We start from the raw sequence: 19,536 nt of genomic DNA on the forward strand, positions 1-19,536 counted from the left end.
TGTTTTTTAGGAACCTAACAGTCATTCTGAAAGATATACCCCTCTGGTGTAGAAGGTAAAACTGATGAAGCTGCCGCGGGCTGTGACTGGCACACCATGTGCAGTGCACGAGGGTTCGTCTGCTGCCCTGGAATTGTTGATGGTTCTTTGGAGCTTTGAAAAGAGGCGTTATCTATAGTGCCTTTTTAAATAATTGTGACATCATTTATATGATTTGGTTTATATTGTACTTATTTTTAATACATCAGTACATTCAGCACTTCTTGGTACTGATGCTTCTTGCAGAATAATGTTGGTTTACCAAATACCCATGGCTTGATGTGAGTGATAGTAGGGGAAAGGAAAGAGTGTGTGTAAATGTGTTGTATCAGTGCTAAATCAATCCCTTAATGCCTTTCAGGGCTTCCCTTACTACTGTGCTTTCCCTAATAGAATATTCTGTTGCTTAGTTCAGTGTTGTTTCTGTGTATTTGTACAATATACAGCATAATGACCATTACCACAATATAAGGAATAAATAATAATACAGGGGCAGCGTGTCCCTAAATTGTATTTCATACTAGATTAGAACAGGCTTCTCTTTTTCATAAAGGTATTTGATATATTTCAAAATAAAGTACTTCATTTTTTTAAATCAAACCTCCAAAATTTCTGTCCTAAAACTGCTGAAGATAAAATGTAGAAGGTATGCATTTGTATTGCTCCATTTCGTTGCAGTGTATTTCTCATCTCGAGGCAGTTTATAAAGAAATAATGTTCATATAGGCAGACATATATGTATATATAGGGCAGACAATCAATGAAAAACAGGTCTGTACAAGTGAGTCACTTGTTTAGAATCATGGTATACTTAGAATCACTGTGTACAGTCAAGTAAAGCAGCTGGCCTAGTTGTGTAAACCTGGTTCTCCGTTTTGCTGCAATTAAAAAGCAGAAGACAAAAAGAAAGCTTTTGCTATATTTTTAATCCTTGAGATAGTTAATGAATTAAGAGCACAGCTCAACTGATTATTTATTATACTCAGAGCTTATTAAACTCAGGCTGCTAACCCTAAAGTGTTGGAAAGTAAAATGTGGGAAAGCAAGATGTGCAGTTCTAGCCACCTGGATGATAAAGGAAGATCAATACTAACATGACCATCTGGACGGTCAAAGACATAATACTAACATAATAATATATAAAGGGCAGCCTTGGACAGACTATTCTGAAGTACGTTTCTCATAATTATAAAAAGTTATAGCCCAGACTCGTGAGAATGGTATCTCGGGCCGGATAACTGCCCCCATATGTATAATCTGTGAATGTCCTTGGGCTTGGTCTGTGAATGAGTGGGACCGTAACTGAAACAAACATAACATGAGTGTGGTGTGTTTTTAATAACAATTATTGGAAAAACATCTTATGTAACATCTTAGTCCAGGCCCGTATCTGTAAGTCCTATAAATTGTCACTGGCTAATAAAGAGGGGGTCTCAGCCTGGCTCAGCTGTCTGCTCGGCCCAGCTCTGCACTCCTTCCTGAACAAGATCTCTGACTGTACATGCATCTCTGTCTGCGTCCTGGTATGCGTCGTTTCTAATCGCCACACTAAAGTTTCTCCTTGGCTGAGGGAAAAAATGTAATTCACCATTCACACTGTTATAATTTATTTCATTCTAAAACCCAGTTCTTATTTGGGGATATTAGAGAAGGAAGGGCTAGTCAGTTATTTGCTCAGATATACAGAGGGTCTTTTTATTTCAGAAAGTTGCACTGAAGTTACGTGCACCATTTGAAGATGTACCCAGGTACTCTGTGCGCAACAGTCGGAAGCTGACTCAGAGCAGCTCAGTGCAAAAAACCAAAGTGACTGATCTCTGTAGAACGGAGGCTTTGCAATTTTGCTCTGAGTCATTGTGACAGCTCAAAGGGCCTAGACTTAGTACAGAAGTAAACAGATTTAAACAGAGCACTTGCTTTCAAAACAAACATTACTTCTGGTTCTCCTGTGAGAATGACCTTGGTCACACTATTTAACATCAAAGTGTTGCTGATATGCAAGGTAGTTTAAAATCTCTAGAAGACTCTTAAAGTGGAATCTCAGAAGTTAAGGGAAGATGAAGAAAGAAAGAATGAAAGAAGGAAGGCAAAAATATTTACCTACCCATTAAGAGTGCCACATGTAAAGAGAGTGGGAGCAAACATTTGTGTACTAGCAAGACTGGAACTAAAAGAAAAAAATGGAATTGGTGGCATTAGGATGCGTAAGGGAGATCTTTAATAATTTGCCTGTTCTTGACATATTCTTGCCACCCTGAATTAGTCCCTCACGTTCTAAGATCAAATAAATAACCAAACTAGTCCGCAACGTTAATCCTGCTTTATTCAGCAAATCTCTTTTTGTGTTAAAAAATTATAGTCCTGTATCTCTGCTGCTGTCTTGAGGGTAAATATTAGCACAAGTTGAGCCAGCATCTCTTCTGCAATGGATGAGCGGTTGCTTCAGGCACCTCCGGGTTGTGGGAGCAGATCTTTCACTCAGTGGCACTAGTGCAAATTTGGAGAAGCAGACCTGATGTTAATGATCTGCAAATTAAATACGAAAATAGCAAGTTACTCCTGACTTGCTCTTGTGTAAGTAAGGGTAGTATTTGGCCCTATATATTTATTTCGAGATGATAAAATATATTGTAACCATTTTGAAATCTTTACTAGAATGGGTCTGGGCATGTGTGTGTAGGCAGACCCAGGTTTTTATGCCTGTCCAGGATAGCCGGCCACGATCTGGCTCTGACTCAGAAGCATTAATTCTGTGCTGTCACAGAGCTCAGAAACCCTCTGTGGCATCCAAAAACCAGACAGGTGTGTTAGCGCGATTCTGTGCCCAGACTAAGAAGTCCAACCATTCTACAAGGTTGTTTAGCATGGGCACTTTTTAAATCCGAAGTTGGTTTACCTCAGCATAATGTACAAGCAGTGTGAGTTCAGGTCTGCCAGCATGTCTGTTTACTAATGCCCAATATCCATGTGCAGAGCATCTCCACCAGGGAAGGAGTACTCCAGAACAGAAAAGAAACAATATAGAACTTGTAAACATAAATTATGGGTATCTAAATGAATAAATGTAGTCATTAGATAATCAGCGGTAGCATTGGGTATATTACAGGGCTCGAGGTAATAATTTGGTTTGTTACACATATACTACTACATCTCTAATTAATGTATATATATGTAGGTATTGAAAAATAGTTTAATAGAAATGATATCTCATTTAGTGTCTCATTTTTTATCGGTTGCAACTGCTGCAATAGTGAAAAAAGTAAATAAATCTAACAAAACACCAGAAATGAGCAATGCCTAATGTCCTGTTCTTTGAGTCACAAAATCAGCAAGAGGTAACATGTGAATCACTTTAAGAAAGCTAATAAGCATGTTAGTTTAAATGCTTTTGTGTAATATCTCAGAAACTAGGCAGAGTTGGGCCTCGTCTGTACTTGAACGGGATATGCGTAAGAAAAATTCATTGCATTACGAGAAAGGATGTCAGTGGTTTAATAGGTTTCATCAGGATAGCTGAGTCAGCATTGAGGTCCCGGCTGCTGCGGTGCTGAGGGAACATTCTGCTGTTGGAACCGGATCGCAGATTCATTCGGTGGTATGGTGAAAATTCGGATCCGCGGTCTGTGGCATTATATTTAGGAGAACTTTTTGTCTCGAATTTACAGCAGTATCCTTATGACAACAATTAAAAATGTGCAAATTTTGACAATCAATACAGTATTAAAGTAATATCAATATACTTTAGTTATTATTAATTGCTTGATACTTTTTCTGTTGTCTTCAGCATAGTAGGAGGATACGGTCATCATTATAGTTTCTCTGTCTTCTTTGTTGCTCACAAATTTTTTACTTTTAAAACAATTGAGGAAAATTGATAAAAGGAAAACAAAAAACAAACAAAAAAAGTAAATGTTCCTTGTATCACAGCCACATTGTAGTCCAGAAATTACTGTTGTTTTTATGAGATTGAATTTGATTTTTTCCTGTTTTTCCAAAGTTGCTCTGAAATCCAAAGGATTTAATTTCTGTTGCTGGTTAGCTCTGTCACTGATGTAGCAATCACCCCAGTTGTTCAAACAAAAAAAGGCAGAGGCAAATTTGAGGCAGCAAGTATCATCAAGTAACATTGAGATTGCTGAAGACAAAAGAGAAAGGAAATTTCTGAAGCTGGAAAATAAAAATTGCATGGAAATTTTCAATATAAAATATTTTTCTCCATTCCTGTTTATTTTGCTCCTATTGATTAAATCAAAACCCTTTATCTTCATCCTGAAAACTCCTGTTCCTAAGGGATGGAGAAACATCCTCCACTGTTTCATCACGTTTCTCTATCTTGAACTATCGTTCCTTTCATAAGAAATCAAGGCAGATTCCTGAAAGAGGTGGTCATTAATATTTCTTCAAAGATAATAGTGTTTACATCCTCTGCGCAGTGTTTGCTCTATTATCTGCTGTATTTCCTGTTGATGTGAGTAACTCAAAAGACTCTGCATGTAATACACTGTATAATTAACCATTTCTGCAGTCATTACAGTTTCACTCCTTTGTAGTTGTTACTGGGATAATGAAAACACTTTTTCAATTGTTGCCGGAGCAAATGCCTTATTATTGGATCCAAGAGACATTCTGACATTCCAGTGTTTGGAGGTCTAAAAAGCACTCACTTCAGAGGGCAAGTGAGAATTTCATCTTTTAAGACTCAGAATGTCCGTGATCTGGCAGAGCTGCTATCTCTGGAAATTAACCACATGTTTGTGAACCAGTGTTGTGCTTCTTAACAGGAGAGCCAAAATAAACTATAACGTATAGTTACAAGGTTTGCAAACTAGTTTGTTTGTATGTGGCAATAAGGTTTAAATATAATTAATGAAGTCAATTAACATAGTTATTGATCATAAATCTGAGGATTTGAAAAACAGCAGTGTGTTTCATAATATCTTTTGGGAATAGTATGACAAATGTATCTGCAATCCGGTATCACCTCCTGACTCCTCAGGTGCTTTCTGGAAATATAGTGTGATATGATGTTATAATGACTTGTTGGATTATATTAACACTTAAATTATTTAAACTGTGTCTGCCTCTCTTATACAGAAAATGAAAAGTGGTATTTTTAGAGAGATTTTGATCTGTTTCCCAATTTTTGGAGTGAAGGAAGTTGCGATATAGTAGAAGAAATGTTACTTTTGGTGGGATTTATTAATATAAAACCTTATTTCTTTTATTTCATGGGAGAGCTGACAGAGATTAGTTTTCAAATGAATACCAGATAATATTCTGCAACAATATCACACCATTGTGATATTTTCAAAATAATTATATGTTGGAGTAATGAATAAGTACAGATAACAAAGATAGCTGAAAGCTGCTCAGATTTGCATGGGCAAAGCTAAAATACATGTTGAATTGTATTCATTCTTAGAAGTCTTGTAAGCAAATATTACATATCTGAGCTAAACATGCTTGGGTTTTTTTATGCAATTGTAAATTAAAAATCATATTTTTACTACTGTTCACACAGTTAATAAAATAGTTTCTTTCATGTGTCTATGGCCTGTTATAAAGATACGTGCACTGAGGGTGATTGTGCGTGTTAGTGAACCTTCCTTCTGCATGCCATGCAAAGAGAATTATATGTTACAGTTTTAAGAGCAAAAAGGCAGGCAAAGTTGTGCTTTCATTGCAAAACAAATTACTCATAGTATGTCAGAGAATGAGTGTATTTCATTCCCCTTTCTCTGAGACTAGATCTGGTTTTAGCTGCATAACAAATCTAGACCAGCTTCATAGAAAGTAAGACCACTTAACAAAGATACAAAAGGTTTTACAATTTGTGTTTATACTCAATCACATTTTTTGTATCTTGGAATTTGGAGTTTTTGTCAATTTGTCACCTGCCTTATCTCTGAACTTTGGTGCCTTCAAGCAAATACGGTACTGTATGCTTTTTCTAGGGTCATATTTGTGAAATGATTTCTAAAATTGCTTTGCTAGAACTCGGATAAAAATTTGTTCAAACCTGAAGAAGAGGAAAGAGAGAGTGTAACTTGAAAAGTTACACTTTTTGGAATTTGGAATCAAAAATTCCAAATACAGTAGGGAAAGCCTACCCTCTTGAACTCTGATAGGAACCATATTTTTCACAAGCACCTTCTAAAACATTTTTTACACATGCAGATGTTTATATGCAGTCCGAATTTTCTTGTCTAAATTCTCATGCAGAAACTGGTACACTTTATTTCCAGAGCTGTTGATCAGTTTTGAGGCTTGTTGTTAAATCGATAGAATGCTAAAATAATTGGTAGTGATCTGGCTGTACAAATGAAAATATTTGTGCATACATAATGATTAATGCATGAAAAATATTAAGATTAAATTAGTGAAAGTAACATTTTTAAGAGGACTTGGATATTTAGAATTATAAAAAGGAAAGATAGATTTTTTGGTAAATGGCCTTCATTTTTCTCTCTTCCCATCTCTTTTGGATTTCATCTGTAGGGGATAAAGGGTGCTCGAGCCTGCCTGTCCAAGCAGAAACGAGTGCCGAAGATTTAAGATGTTTCTCTAAATTTTAAAGCATCTAATAGAACTACTCTTTGCCAGAAAGGGCAAGAATTTGGCCCTTTGGCAGTGTCTTTAACGGGAGAGACTCTTGTGTACATTACCTGACCGAAAGGTGCTAGAGTGCACTGTTGAGTCAACACAACTGTTCTGGCTTGTTTTTTAAATATTTGCAGGGAGTTCACAGATGATTAGCTGACAACCAACAACAAGACTCTATAAATGTATTGTTTAAGAGAATCCTAAGCTTTTGACTCACACACAAGAGCAAGTTTTTAGAAGAATAACAGAGGGGCACTGGGTTCATGGAGTAACGTATTGGGTGGAATGCAGGCAGCTGTAGTCACGTAGCAACAGGAGTGCGCTCCAGAGGGTGACTGCTTTCTGTAACTTCGTAAAATATTTCAGAAGTCGCCAGAGCAATTGAATATAGAAGCACAACTTCTTTTTTTTTTTTTTAAAAAAAAAAGTGTCTCTTTTTTATTATCTAAAAGTTGGACGTTTATACCGAGGCAGATCTTGTGTAATAGTGTATGTGGCCCATCACCACTGGCTGTGTAGAACAGAGATAAAGCCATAGGAAAGATGCTCCAGAGAAGGGAAATAACAGCAGCTATTGGAGTTTCTATTGCTTCCCAGCTGATGGAGGTGAGTGAGTAGGCAGCTCGCTCCCGGGGCAGTCTGCAAGTCCCTTAGCAGAGTATTTAGAATACCCACATTTTTGTTGCTAGTTCAGTGGTGCAGCTTTGGTGCAGAGCCACACTCAAGTTGTTCACAAGTCGTGTACGAATCAAGAGCTATGTATATGTTGGTAATAATGTCGTATAAACACAGACCTACAATGCTCATGACTGTAGGGCATTAGAGCAAAAGGCAAATGGATTTTTTTGTTGTTAATCTTACTCATTTTAGGGGCAAATTCTGCCCAGTCATTTGCTAGTTAGAGGTCCATAGTACACAGTCTAATGTTAGAGATGCATATACTCCTACACAGAAATAATTTTACAAAAGATTGGAAAGAGTTCTGAATTGTGAAAATATGTTAATATGTAAGAATCCTATTGTAGGCTTTCTGGGACAGTTTTTATTCAGGCAAAACTGCAATTGAATGATTTTCTAATCTTCTGTAGACAATAAATATGAATACTTAGAAGAGCAACTAAAATCACTGTAAACTAATCTGTAAACTAAACTAGGATCAATAGAAGTAATTAAACTAAACAGGTAAAGAATCTTGATTTCTAATTTCCTTTTAGACACTATGCAAATATGGACAAGGCTCATTTTGAGAGGGCATCTGTGTGTGCTGTTAGGGAGCTCCATTCTTGTCTACTGTGAAAGTATAGAGGACAGGGCAATTACATCTTAGGAAGTGAACTTAATTCACAGAGATGCTCTGCTCAGCTCAGACATGCTGATAGGATCAGTGCCTCCAAAATCTTTAAATGCATTTTATTACCAATTACTTTTCCAACAGTGCATCAGCTGTATCAAGTACTATTTGCCTAATAGTGAACCAAGTAAGTAATTTATTGTCTGTTAACATAAAATATTGGTATTTTAAAGGCTGTACTTATCTTGCATTCAGTCACTGGAATGAAAAAAAAAAAATATATATATATATACTGGGATGTTTATAACTGATAAAATACAAAATATCCTTATCTACTGTACGGGAAAAGCTGGACTTTTTTTTTTAGAGAAAGAGGGTACAATTCCCGAATTACAATAATATACTATTGTCCCTCCTCCATCCTGCTGGCAAGTAATGATGGTTTCCCTTTGCATACAAGTTGGTAACTTTGAAGATGTTGTTTATGCTATTAGGGAGGCAAATAATGTTTACAATGAAAACCTTTAGGCTAAATTCAGTTGCACATGTTTTTAGTTGTATTTTAATAGCTTCCTTTTTGTAATTAACTGTGTATAGCACTGGTTTAGGTTTAGAAAATGTTATGTATTTTTCTTGAAATACTTTTCCTTTTTTCTTTGATGAAGGTATGTCTTTGCTTGTAACTAACCTTAACACTGTATATTTTCAGTTTTGAAAACTAAAATCATTAATAAATTTATTCATCATGAATTGAAATTACACAGGAAGAAAGAAATGATCCTGATAATTTTTATTTTCTTGCCTGTCTTTTCTAGAAATGTCAATTTAGCAGCAACAGTAGGGCTAAACAAAGTCAATCTTTTGATATATGAGGCCTAACATTTATTGAATAGTCAGTTAGAATTCCTTGTTCTACATCAGCTGTGATTCTGTATTTTATGATCTCCCACCTAAATGTTAACCAGGGTTAGTAATGTTTAGTTCCAAGATCAGATGTGATTGACCCTGTGTGGGCAGACTAGCAGGAGAATAAAATTACACGCGCCTGATAATACCCAGTTGACTTTTGCTTACATTGATTTTGTTTGTGTCGGTATGTACAGAATGGAATATTTGTTCACAAAATAGGTAGTTACAAGTTCCAGAAGGACAATGTGTCTATGGCTAAAATACTTAAGAAGAGTGTTTTAGTGAAGCTACTACACATCTGGATGAATAATACTTGCACATACAATGTGCTGGAGCACTGCATAGAGCAAAAAAATTGTTCATTCATTTCTAATACACCTTTTCTTAAATAAAGTGGTTCATATCAATACTTCTGTAGAGGAATGCACTATATTTTTGTTACTGAAACCAGGCTGCAAGAGCCAACAGAAGATCTTTCCAGTTTCTCTTAGGACAGGGCTCTGTAGGAGTTTTTGTTGTTGAATAGAATACAAGAGAACATTGACAAAAATTTAAGTGCAGGTCTGATTTAGATTCTTAGCTGATGGAAATACCATTTGCTGTTTTTCAGCAAAGACATACTAGTGCATGAAGGATAACAGCTTCTGGGAGTGGGGCTTGAGAGAATGAAGAAAAAAAAAACACAACAAAAACCAAGACCATCTTCCAAGTGCTGCAACGTAAGGAACAGAAGCAGCAAGTACCTTTTGTGTGTCTGTCAGTGTCCTACCACAGCTAAAGGAACAGTCACGTTGCTCCATGTCTCATTGCTGGTTGCTACAAGGCAAAAATGCCGTCCCCTCCAAGGGCTGGATGAGGCACTGGGTCTGTGATGCCTTTCACCTTTAAGCTAGAAATATGGTTTATGGGTAGAACATGTCTTGTGTTCAGTTCTGTATCTAGATTTGAGCACTGCTAGGTCCATAATCTCAGTTCATAGTGTACTTTTTTTTTTAATGTTCATCTTTCAGGCTTTTGGCAAGATATAATGCTCCTTTCAGTTATCTTTCCCATCTTGAGAGTAACTTTTGCTTTGAGATATTACTTATTATTGTGCCCAGTAAACAAATACTTTTTCTACAAATGATAAACTGTTGTTAACAAAAAAAAAGAAGCACAAGATCACTCTAAGAATGAAGAAGCAAAGCTTATTTTAAAATCCAGTTTTGCTGAATATGCACTTTGCCTCATGTTTGTATTCTCTAACTTTTCCCTGTGCAATTCTCTACATATATTAGTGGGGTGGTATTAACTTTGGAGATATATCAATGTCATGGGAAAGGAATAGGAACAGATGAATGAGAGCGCATAATTAGAAGCAGCATTTTTTCACAGAAGAAGCCACTGTGATATCTGCTCAAAAGATAAATAAACGTATTTGTCAAGTAAGGCTGGCCTTGGGTTTCACAGACTTGATGGCCAGCAGAGATTGAGCAAGACCTTCTGCTTTCTCAGTGCCAGAGTTGTGACACACACACAAGCAGTTTGATTTCTATAGAAGGAACTAGGAGGTAGCATGTCAACATTTTTAGGCTATTCCATGACACAGAAGAGACTGGGAATGTGGAGGCAGGAGCTGATGGGCAGGGACACTCACATTTTTTGGCACAAGCGCACAGTAAACATGTTGGGCGGTGACACTGGGCTGCCCCTCAGTACACATCACAGCTTGGCTTTTCTTAGAAAAGCAGCTGAGTCTCAGTGGAGAAGCCTAATAATGGGTGCGTTTAAAGCCGTGATCTGCATTCTTGCCTACTGAAGTATTTCCTCTGAAGGACCTTAGGGAGTATGAGAAAGGCGACCGGAGAAGCTAACAGGGTTGTTACGTTTGCCCTGGCTCATCTGTGAGTAAACAGAAGGTCTCAAGGATGTTGATGCGGTGCTGTGCAGTGCAGAGCTAGCTCAGGTTCTGAGAGCAGTACAGCTACATTAACAGAGTGCTCTGCTCAGGCTTACTGGGGCAGCAGCCTTTGCAAAATAGCCGTGCAGCTACTCAGCCATACGTTGCACTGTGTAAACTTTCCCTATAACCTCCAGTTCCAGTATAGCATAGGTAGTGGCAGGTATTTCTGCAGTGCTCCACATCATACTGTGGGCAAATCCTTGGTTTCAGAAAATCAATTAAGTATTAATGTAAACAGTCTTTGAGATCAAAAGAAAGCCATAAGATTGTTAGGACCGACATTCCATTAAAAATAGCTGATGAAGGATTCTATTACTGTTTCCAAAACAAAAATGATAGTGATTACATATTGATTGATTTGTAATCCCACTTCCACAACAGGAGAAATTTTTACTAACTAAATTCCTAAACTTACTGCAAGGATCCAAAAAAAGACTCTGGTTTTGTTTTAATATTCAGTTGCCTTAGAGCTTCAGAAAATGTGTCAAAATAAAGGAGATAATCCATGGAGACAGGGAAACTGGTAAGCAGCCAGCTCCAGGACTAACAGAAGGGGGTACAAATAAATGAACTGTCAGTGGCAAACAGCTTCTGCTGGTGCCGTACAACTGGGCCACCAACGCATGACACACATGACATTTTTTAAGAAATCCAAAAAACTGGCTGGCTAACTAGTGTATATTCTCTCTCCTGTGTTTTCCAACATCTATTCACAGTTCGTCATTAAAGTAAAAATAATGGGATGTCTAGGATGTCGCATGATTAAAATATTATTGGCATTCCTATCGTGACTAGTCAGTCACCATGAATGGCCTACTGCGGCTTTTGGTGTTTCAAAAGTCTGTTTAGGAAGCAAAGCCATCCTGATTTAAATTTTCAGTCTTTCCTGCATAGCGTGGGTTATGCTTGCAATTGTGTGAGTTGATGTAGTTCTCCTGATGTTTTTTAAGAATTTAGTCTCCCTGGCATGAACACAGCACATTTTTGGAAGAGAAATCTAGATAGCTGTAACCCTGCTAGAGCTAAATGGATAGTCCCGTGTGTGTTTTGATGTTGCCTCTTCTGAAGCATAATATGTAACATACCAGTAGTAACATTGAAGGATTACTTTCCAAAGCATTTTAACAATTTTTGTCTTCCATTTTACAGTTTTGTGATCACATTTTCTAACATGAAAAGCTAGGTAATTTGTGCAGGTCATCAGTTTATTTGTATGCCATTCTACTCATTAATACTTAACAAGTATTGGTTTTGCTTGTGTGATCTGAAAGCAACATGGAAATTAATCTGATCTGAAAAGACAAAAGGCGTTTCTCCAACATTTGCTAAAGTGTCTTCAAGTGCATTACTAAGCCAAATGGTTAAGACATCTCCTACTGTATAAGAACATAAAAGGCATGCACTGCTAATTTACAGCCAAAATACTACTTTACATTTATTGAATATTTTACATAAAGAAGAAATGCTTCAAATGTACAAAACGTTACAAAAGGTGTTTTCACTGACAAGCAGGGTGAGAGAAACGCCTGCACTGCGTGCCGCTGGATATTTGTGCATTCCTTGCAGTACCACAGGTAGGGCTGGGTTATCCCTGCAGCCGGGCAATATAGCACTTGGTATTTAACCATTGCCATCCTAAAGCCAGCGGTGTGCTCATTAAAAATTATTCCGATCCATTACTGCGCGGCCATTCTTTGAGGCTGGGCAGCGTGTCCATGAGTGGGAGAGGTGAAGTCGGGCGGGGGAAGAGGGAGTTCCGTGATTTCCCTTTAACTTTGGCATTGTAAACACAACTCAGCTCTGCAGACTGATTTCAGCAGGCAGCCAATGTCAATGCTGACATTTTCAATCTCTTTCTTTCATGTCATATTAGTGGAAAGTGACCTGTTGTGTTTGTGGAAGCTCTGGAATCCTGCGGGAGAAGGCTCGCTCGGCACCATGGCCGGCTGCCAAGTACAGCTTGTTCTGAGACGTGGTGGTGCCGAGAGGTTGCGTTATCCGCCGAACCGCGGTGTCGGCGTGGCAGGAGGTAGGTTAGACTGTTGATTAGCCAAGTTGTTACAACCAGCTTACCACCCAGGGTACATTGCACCACTGCTGCCTGGCTCGTCCCCTTTTCTTCGCCTTTCTACTTACGTGTTCTCTCGCTCTCTTCTTTGGGGTGGCCACTACAGACTTCAAAATTACACCCCATTTCCAGCACTGCACCGTATTCAGCATCTATTTGTGTACACCAGGAATGGAGGGCCTTCATTTAAGAGGAATAGTTTCTTAAACTGCTGAATTGTTCAGAAGTCATATGTTTTGCTCCAGTGATAACAAATGCTAAAAGTGTAAGATACTAATTTAAGTTTTATTTCAAGTATCCTATTTCTTTGGCCTGTTTATGAAGGCACCAGTCCTAATATCATCTCATGCTAATAAGAATATGATAATAAATCCATCTAATCAAGCGAGAATAATGAAATAGTTTAGCCCATAGGAAGGAGAAGTAGCTCAAATAAGTGTCTTGCAGATGGAAAAGACATAATGTGTGCTAAAAATACAAACGCGTTTGTATTGTTCCAAGAACTCCTGATTAATGAGAGCTAACAGAGCAGACTAGGATTTGCATCAGGACTTGAGTACGAGTAGGAAAGAAGGTACTTCAACCCACCAAAAAAAAATGTGTACTACAGAAAGATAATACAAAACAAACTGTCATGCAGATCAGAGTCACCTGATCTTTGTCCAAAGCTCCAAATATCCAAAAGGTCTCACGGGCTCACTTTTATCTCCAGTCCTCAAAGCCATGACTATACTTTGTACTGCTGGGAAGGGTTTGGGACTTACAAAACCCGCTGAGAGGCCCTCATCATCCTCTGCAGTCTCTGGTACTGCAAGACCAGGGCTTCAGTATATGTTGATATGGTGTCTGTGTGTAAAATAAATGAGGAAATACACTAGAATATACTGGGTAAGGTAAGCAGATGGCTGAAAAATCTGGGGTTGAACAAATCTATATTAAAAGTCAATATAAAAGTACTGAAAATGTAGAGTAGACTTTCAGAGGAAGTAGAGTGAGTATTTGTGTAACATGCAAATAAATGTGGTTTATACACATTTATGCATAATATAAACTTCAGGATGCAGACAGAAGAAAGGCCTAATCTGAAAAGAATGAGGCAGGCTGGTATGCCATTTTAAGGAAGAACTGATGGTCTCAGAATTGTTTTTACAATTTTACAGAATTTTTACAGTTTTTGGTTGAATGTCTGACTTAAAGCTTAGGGAAATTCAGATGAGTTTTTCCAGTGGCTGACCTAAGCATCATACTCATCTTTGTTCACATTAAAGGAAAATAGTAGATCATGAGCTATATGTTTCAAGTTAAAAAATCACCTTTCCAATCACGAGTCCGTTGTGCTTGAAAGAAGTGTGAGCTGACTCTGATGAACTTTAGTGAAGAAGGGAATATACAGACAACCTTGAACTCTTTTATTTTAATTTAGTTTCATTTGGCAGTGTCATGGATTTAGTTCATTAATTATAGTCTTCTTAAACCATTGGGATGAATTTCTCTCAGTCTTGTGTAAAGCGTAACACAGCCCACTTTGGGATGTGGAGGGAACGTCTGTAAGACTCACACACACGTACCCAGGATCGTGCGCACAGAATCGGACCAGCTGAGGGGCTTCTGGAAAGTGAAGGTTGAGCAAAAAGAGCGTTTCTTCAGGCCTGATGCTGCAGCCACACTTGCCATGGCACTTGCCTTGAAGTCACGCACATTTTAATGAGATTTCTTGCCGTGCTTTTGCAGACAGAAACCTGGAGAAATATCCAAACTTGCATGTGTTGGATGAGCTAAAGTGTTTAATTTCTTAAGCACTCGAACTAGAGGGTCAGGTTATTTCTGAATTACGGGAAGCTTAGATCTGAATTAAAATGCTTGTAATATTGAGTTACCTCATGTGTGCATTAAAAAATGCCTGGGATAGTGTGGTTAAAGACAAAATTCCTCATGATCTAAATAGTTTAATATTACAAAATACAGTGAATGAATGTTTCACACCCAAAGAGAGCTCTGTTTTCTGCAGGAAAATGGAGACAAAGCACAAAAACCAGACTGACAGAAAATGAAAGGTAAATTACTATTCCAAATCACCATTTCAGACTATGAATTAGAAACCTAATTAGGAGTACTTTACCACAATAACAATAAAAGGTGATTATAATAAACTGCTCCCAGTTAGCATTCTATTTCTACTTCATAACAGGCAATTTTTAGTATGAAAATACTACTTGGGCATCATCAATACGTAACTTTAACATTGCTATTATTAAATAAATAATAGGCATTAATTATGCCCAACTAGTGATATAATATTTTGAAAATTGAAATTAACTTTTGGTAATAAGATGTAGTTTGCGTTCTTTTTATTTTAACTCTACTTAGAAGTATTTAATACCTGTTATTATTTCCCCCCAAAAAAAGGCTATGCTTAAATTTTGACAGTTGTGAGTCACTGGTAGTTTAATCTGTTAATTTATCATAGATTAAAGTTCAGTCTTTTACCTGAAACATTTGCATCTACCAAGGGACCAATTCAGGAATGGGGCATGCTGTTAACTGCAATCTTTAATCAGTTTTTCTGCACTGGCAGCAAAATCGCCTTTTCTTTAGGTTTGATGTGGAATATCTGTAGCGTCCTTGAACTCCCCAGTGTTTCTCCCCACTCCCCCGACCCCACGCGTACGATTAGCTGAGCACAAGCGGAATCAAACGCACCAGGCTGGCCGGACACCGGCAACCGCAGCGGCGCAACCTCCCGGCGGCCCGTTCGAGCCTACGGGTGCGCTATTTGCATAGCCACGCCCCACGGTTTATTAGAGGCAAGCCGCGCCTACGCCAGCTCTGTAGAGCCCTCGAGCCCCTACGCCCCGCCCCCTCGGTTCCCTCTCGGCGACCTCATTGACCGGCTACGCCGCTCAATTTCCATCCTTTCCGCCTATCACCTCGCTCCGTTTTCCCTGCGCTCCGCCCCTCAACTTTTTTCGCGCGACCTGATTGGCCCGCTCTGCATGTCCATTCGCGTTTTCTCCCCCCACTCACCTCCCAGCCGGAACCTCGAGCCGATTTGCATATTCGGCGCGGCTTTTGGTTCCCTTCTCTTTCTGATCACGCCATTTCTTTCTATTTAATTTCCATTTCTATTTCTTTCTCTTTTTCTGTTTATTTTTCCCGGCAGCCAGTTTGAGCCCTCAGGTGGTCCATTTGCATATATAAACGCATATATAAAATTTAATATATATATTAAAAATATACAATAAAATGTCTCTATATAAATCTATATAATATTAAATATATCTAAATATAAATATTTATATAAATCTGTATAATATATAGATATAAAAGTAGACCTATATATTCCCAGGGAAAACAACTGCAGTGGGGCTGGAGTGCAGAGAAGCGAGTGGGTGGGTAGGACAGAGTGCGGGAGGGGAGACAATGGGCGGTTAGGGGGTGCAGGTGCCCCAGGGCTCCAAGGGCAGAGGGGCTATGGGGGGCAGCGCAGAATGGGGGGGGCTGGAGGGGAGAGAAGAGGGAGTGGGGACACGAGAACAGAGGGCAAAGGCTGTTGGGGGGCGTCTCACGGGGGAAAGAGCCCGCATGGGGCACGTTTGGGGAGGGGTAGACACACGGAAGGTTGTGCATCCGGCTGAAAGGCAACGTGACCAGTTCGTTTGGAGCTCTCTGGGTCTTGTGAAGCTTCCAGCTCCAAGCAGGGGGAAGATGAAGTCAGTATACAAAGCTAAGTTTTGGAAAAGAACTAAATTATCAAGAAGTTTTAGCAAATAGAGGCAAATGATACAAGGGCATCTAGGAGTCTATTTACAATTTTGGATGTTGAGACAAAGCATATAATAAGTTACATTAAAAACATAACGGGAGGAATGATGATGTATTTTGAGGAAGGAAAACGTCACGTTCAGAGAATCTAATTAACTTGGTTTTGAGCTGATTTTATTCAGTTTCATAACTTTTGTCACAGATCTGATCCTGTTCCCATGCAGTACAATGTTAAAATGCTGGCTAACTTCATAAAAGCAGAGGCAATCTAACAGTTACGATGTAATGGTTGATTAAATGAATACGGCAGAATATATACATTAAGGAGTAGTATAAAATTAACTTTCTAAATCTGTATTTTTGGAAGTATAAACTTTCATTTATCCAACTGGGATGTGCATTATCCTTCTGCCACTGAATATACAGAGGTGTGACTCCTATGAAAATGATAGATGATAGATGAGCAGATACTGTGTGGAGCTGGAGGGAGCAGAGAATGCTACATCATCTTCCTCAGAAGTGCTGGCTGTTGGGACTGTGTCAAAATAACGTCCTGTGAAGTGACAACTTCATAACACAGAGGAGAAAACCAAAAATTGTCTGTTTCAAACACACAGTGACATTCCTTCATCTTCTGTATTTATTTACTGTGTGTTATATTTAAGTTGCCAAGTATAAAAGTAAGGGCAAAGAACTTCCTAGGTAAAATTTTACTGTAAAGTCTAAACAACAAAATATACACAGTTGCAGCCATGGAAATTCGATTCTTTCTTTAAAGGATGTCTTTCCAGTTCTAATAAAATATTGCAAGCGATCTGTAAATATGAAATCAGAATGCTTACCATAATAATCAGTATAGACATAAATTGATATTTCTTTTACAAACGTCTAAATTGTTTTTAAAAGACTCTGGTTCTCTAGAAAATTATATAGTTTTTTAGACAAGCAACATTCCTGTAGAACATTTTTCTCTTTCTGTAGAACCTGTGTTTTTTCAATCTATGCTACAGCTTTTTAGGTCTTTTCCACAAATGTCCAACTTTTGCTGCTACCACAAGGGAAGCAAATATTTTATTCCATAATCTTTTGGTGTTATTCCTTAATGGACCAATTTGAGGAAATCTTTCTGTCCCATTTGAAAGTTACGGGTCTCTTCCTTTGTAGTAAAAAAATCATTAGATTATTACCATTGCTTCTTACTGAACTTTCCCCACTCTGAAAAGCTGAGGCAGATAGCTCAGCAGAGCTTTCCTAAGGCCATTGATGGATCCAGGCAGGACTGGAAATATGGAATTCCTGGGTTTTGCTACTGTACCCAGACCACTAGACCACATATTTTTATGTCACAGAAAATTAAACCCAATTACTTTGCAAGATTTCACAATGTGTTGCTTCTCTTACCCTGTTTGCATTGTTCTTTGCTGTGGTAAAGGTACAAGATTCAGATTTTAGAGTTAAAACTCAGCTTTTAGTGAATCTGGAAACTGAAATCTTTTGAAGAATAACACTTTTAAACCCCCAGTGTTCAGATTACTGCCAGATCAATCAGCATTTCAGCATGGAATCATACTGTTTTCTTTTAGCAGTAAGTAGCCCACATTATGACTTCACCTCTTAAATTTCCTCAAGAGGTTTGTTTTCACTAGAAATGCAGTTTTTCCAAACCATATTCAACTTAACCGTATCATAATTTAGGAATTTAATTTGTTCCATATTCTTGCAGCTGCCGCTCTCAGCAGTTCAATGGACGGCACTATTTTTTCAAAGCTTCTGAGCATAGGATTTGTTTGCTTAGAGTTTTATAGAGTTTAAGAAATTAAAAAAAATATATAATCCATTTCTATATAAGCACTTAGGTGTGTATATACATATATATTTTTTCTCTTCAAAAATAACCTGAATAATTTTTTATATTGTATTTGTATTATCAAGCAGATAATGCCCCTAAGAAAAATCCATTGCATTAAAAGAATTTCTTATGCATGTGATATAGGCATGGGCAGCCCGTTCCACCCTTCTCACAGTAGTTTCCTGGGCAGGAAACACGTCACAGGTTTTCTGGGACATTCGAAGAAATACCCTGAGCCCCGCAGTATCTCAGTATTATTTATGTTAGTTGATGGGGGTCTTTTTTATTTAAAGCAATACATAGCAGTTCAGGACTGATCCTTTCTCTTAGGTCCGGAAGGATGTTATATTGTTTGTCTTGTAAAAACAGCTGCTGCCTTTGTGCTTGTGTTCAGGAAACAGATAACTTTAATGATTCGCGCCTCTTAACATTTATATACACGAGCTGTATTATCAAGCTCCCCGTAGCTGCCGCACTCACTCACACGTTGGGCTGAAGTCCAATATGGGCTGCAAGAGCATGTTTGATAAATACTGAAGATTCTGTTAAATCCAAGATGAGTCTTCCTGCTGCGGGGATGCAGTAGGAAGGGAAAGAGCTTTCCCGTTGTGCTGCAGAAGTACAGAATCACTTTTGGCTGCAGCCCTAGAAATTCTCCTTCACGGGAGAGGTACAGTGCAGGATGGAATGAGCTCATGCTTTCATCTCCCCCACACACACCTCATTCTGGTGTGCAAAGAGCTGCAAGTAGGGCTCTGCATCCAAAGTGTGTCATGGGGAGAGGAGGGAAGAGTGGAAAAATAAGGGAGAAGCAGGAGGAGAGTTTAGGACTCTTAAAACCTCCCTTAGGAAGGGAGCTCACAGCCAGGCAGTCTTCTGAGAAGAGATTTGCTCCGTGGTGCTCTTACAATTGTCCTTAGAGCAGTAGGAAGTGCAATGACTGAGGATTGGAGCACCTCAAATGCGAACCTGTCTCTTAGCTTGATTTTTCTGTTGCTTAAATTAATCTTCCAGCTACATTTTATGAATGAAACCAGTCACCTCCCACTTGTTGCTTCTGCACAGGACAGGAA

At 38.4% G+C, this 19,536-nt stretch overlaps 1 long non-coding RNA gene across 5 annotated transcripts in view; it reads left to right on the forward strand.

Annotated features, from left to right (window-relative positions):
- The window catches only part of LOC136106462 (uncharacterized), a 47,612-nt gene that overhangs the window by 12,562 nt on the left and 15,514 nt on the right, over positions 1 to 19,536 (forward strand). For 2 of the 5 annotated variants that reach the window (XR_011740851.1, XR_011740852.1), the window contains exon 4: positions 11 to 5,762. The exons of 2 other annotated variants lie outside the window; for them this stretch is intronic. This is a non-coding gene — a long non-coding RNA (uncharacterized lncRNA). Of the gene's footprint in view, positions 1 to 10; positions 5,763 to 9,452; positions 10,268 to 19,536 lie in introns of those variants that run through there. One more of the 5 variants, XR_011740855.1, reaches the window with a different exon arrangement.

The sequence above is a fragment of the Patagioenas fasciata genome, chromosome 11, assembly GCF_037038585.1.
Source record: "Patagioenas fasciata isolate bPatFas1 chromosome 11, bPatFas1.hap1, whole genome shotgun sequence".
Lineage (NCBI taxonomy): Eukaryota > Metazoa > Chordata > Aves > Columbiformes > Columbidae > Patagioenas > Patagioenas fasciata.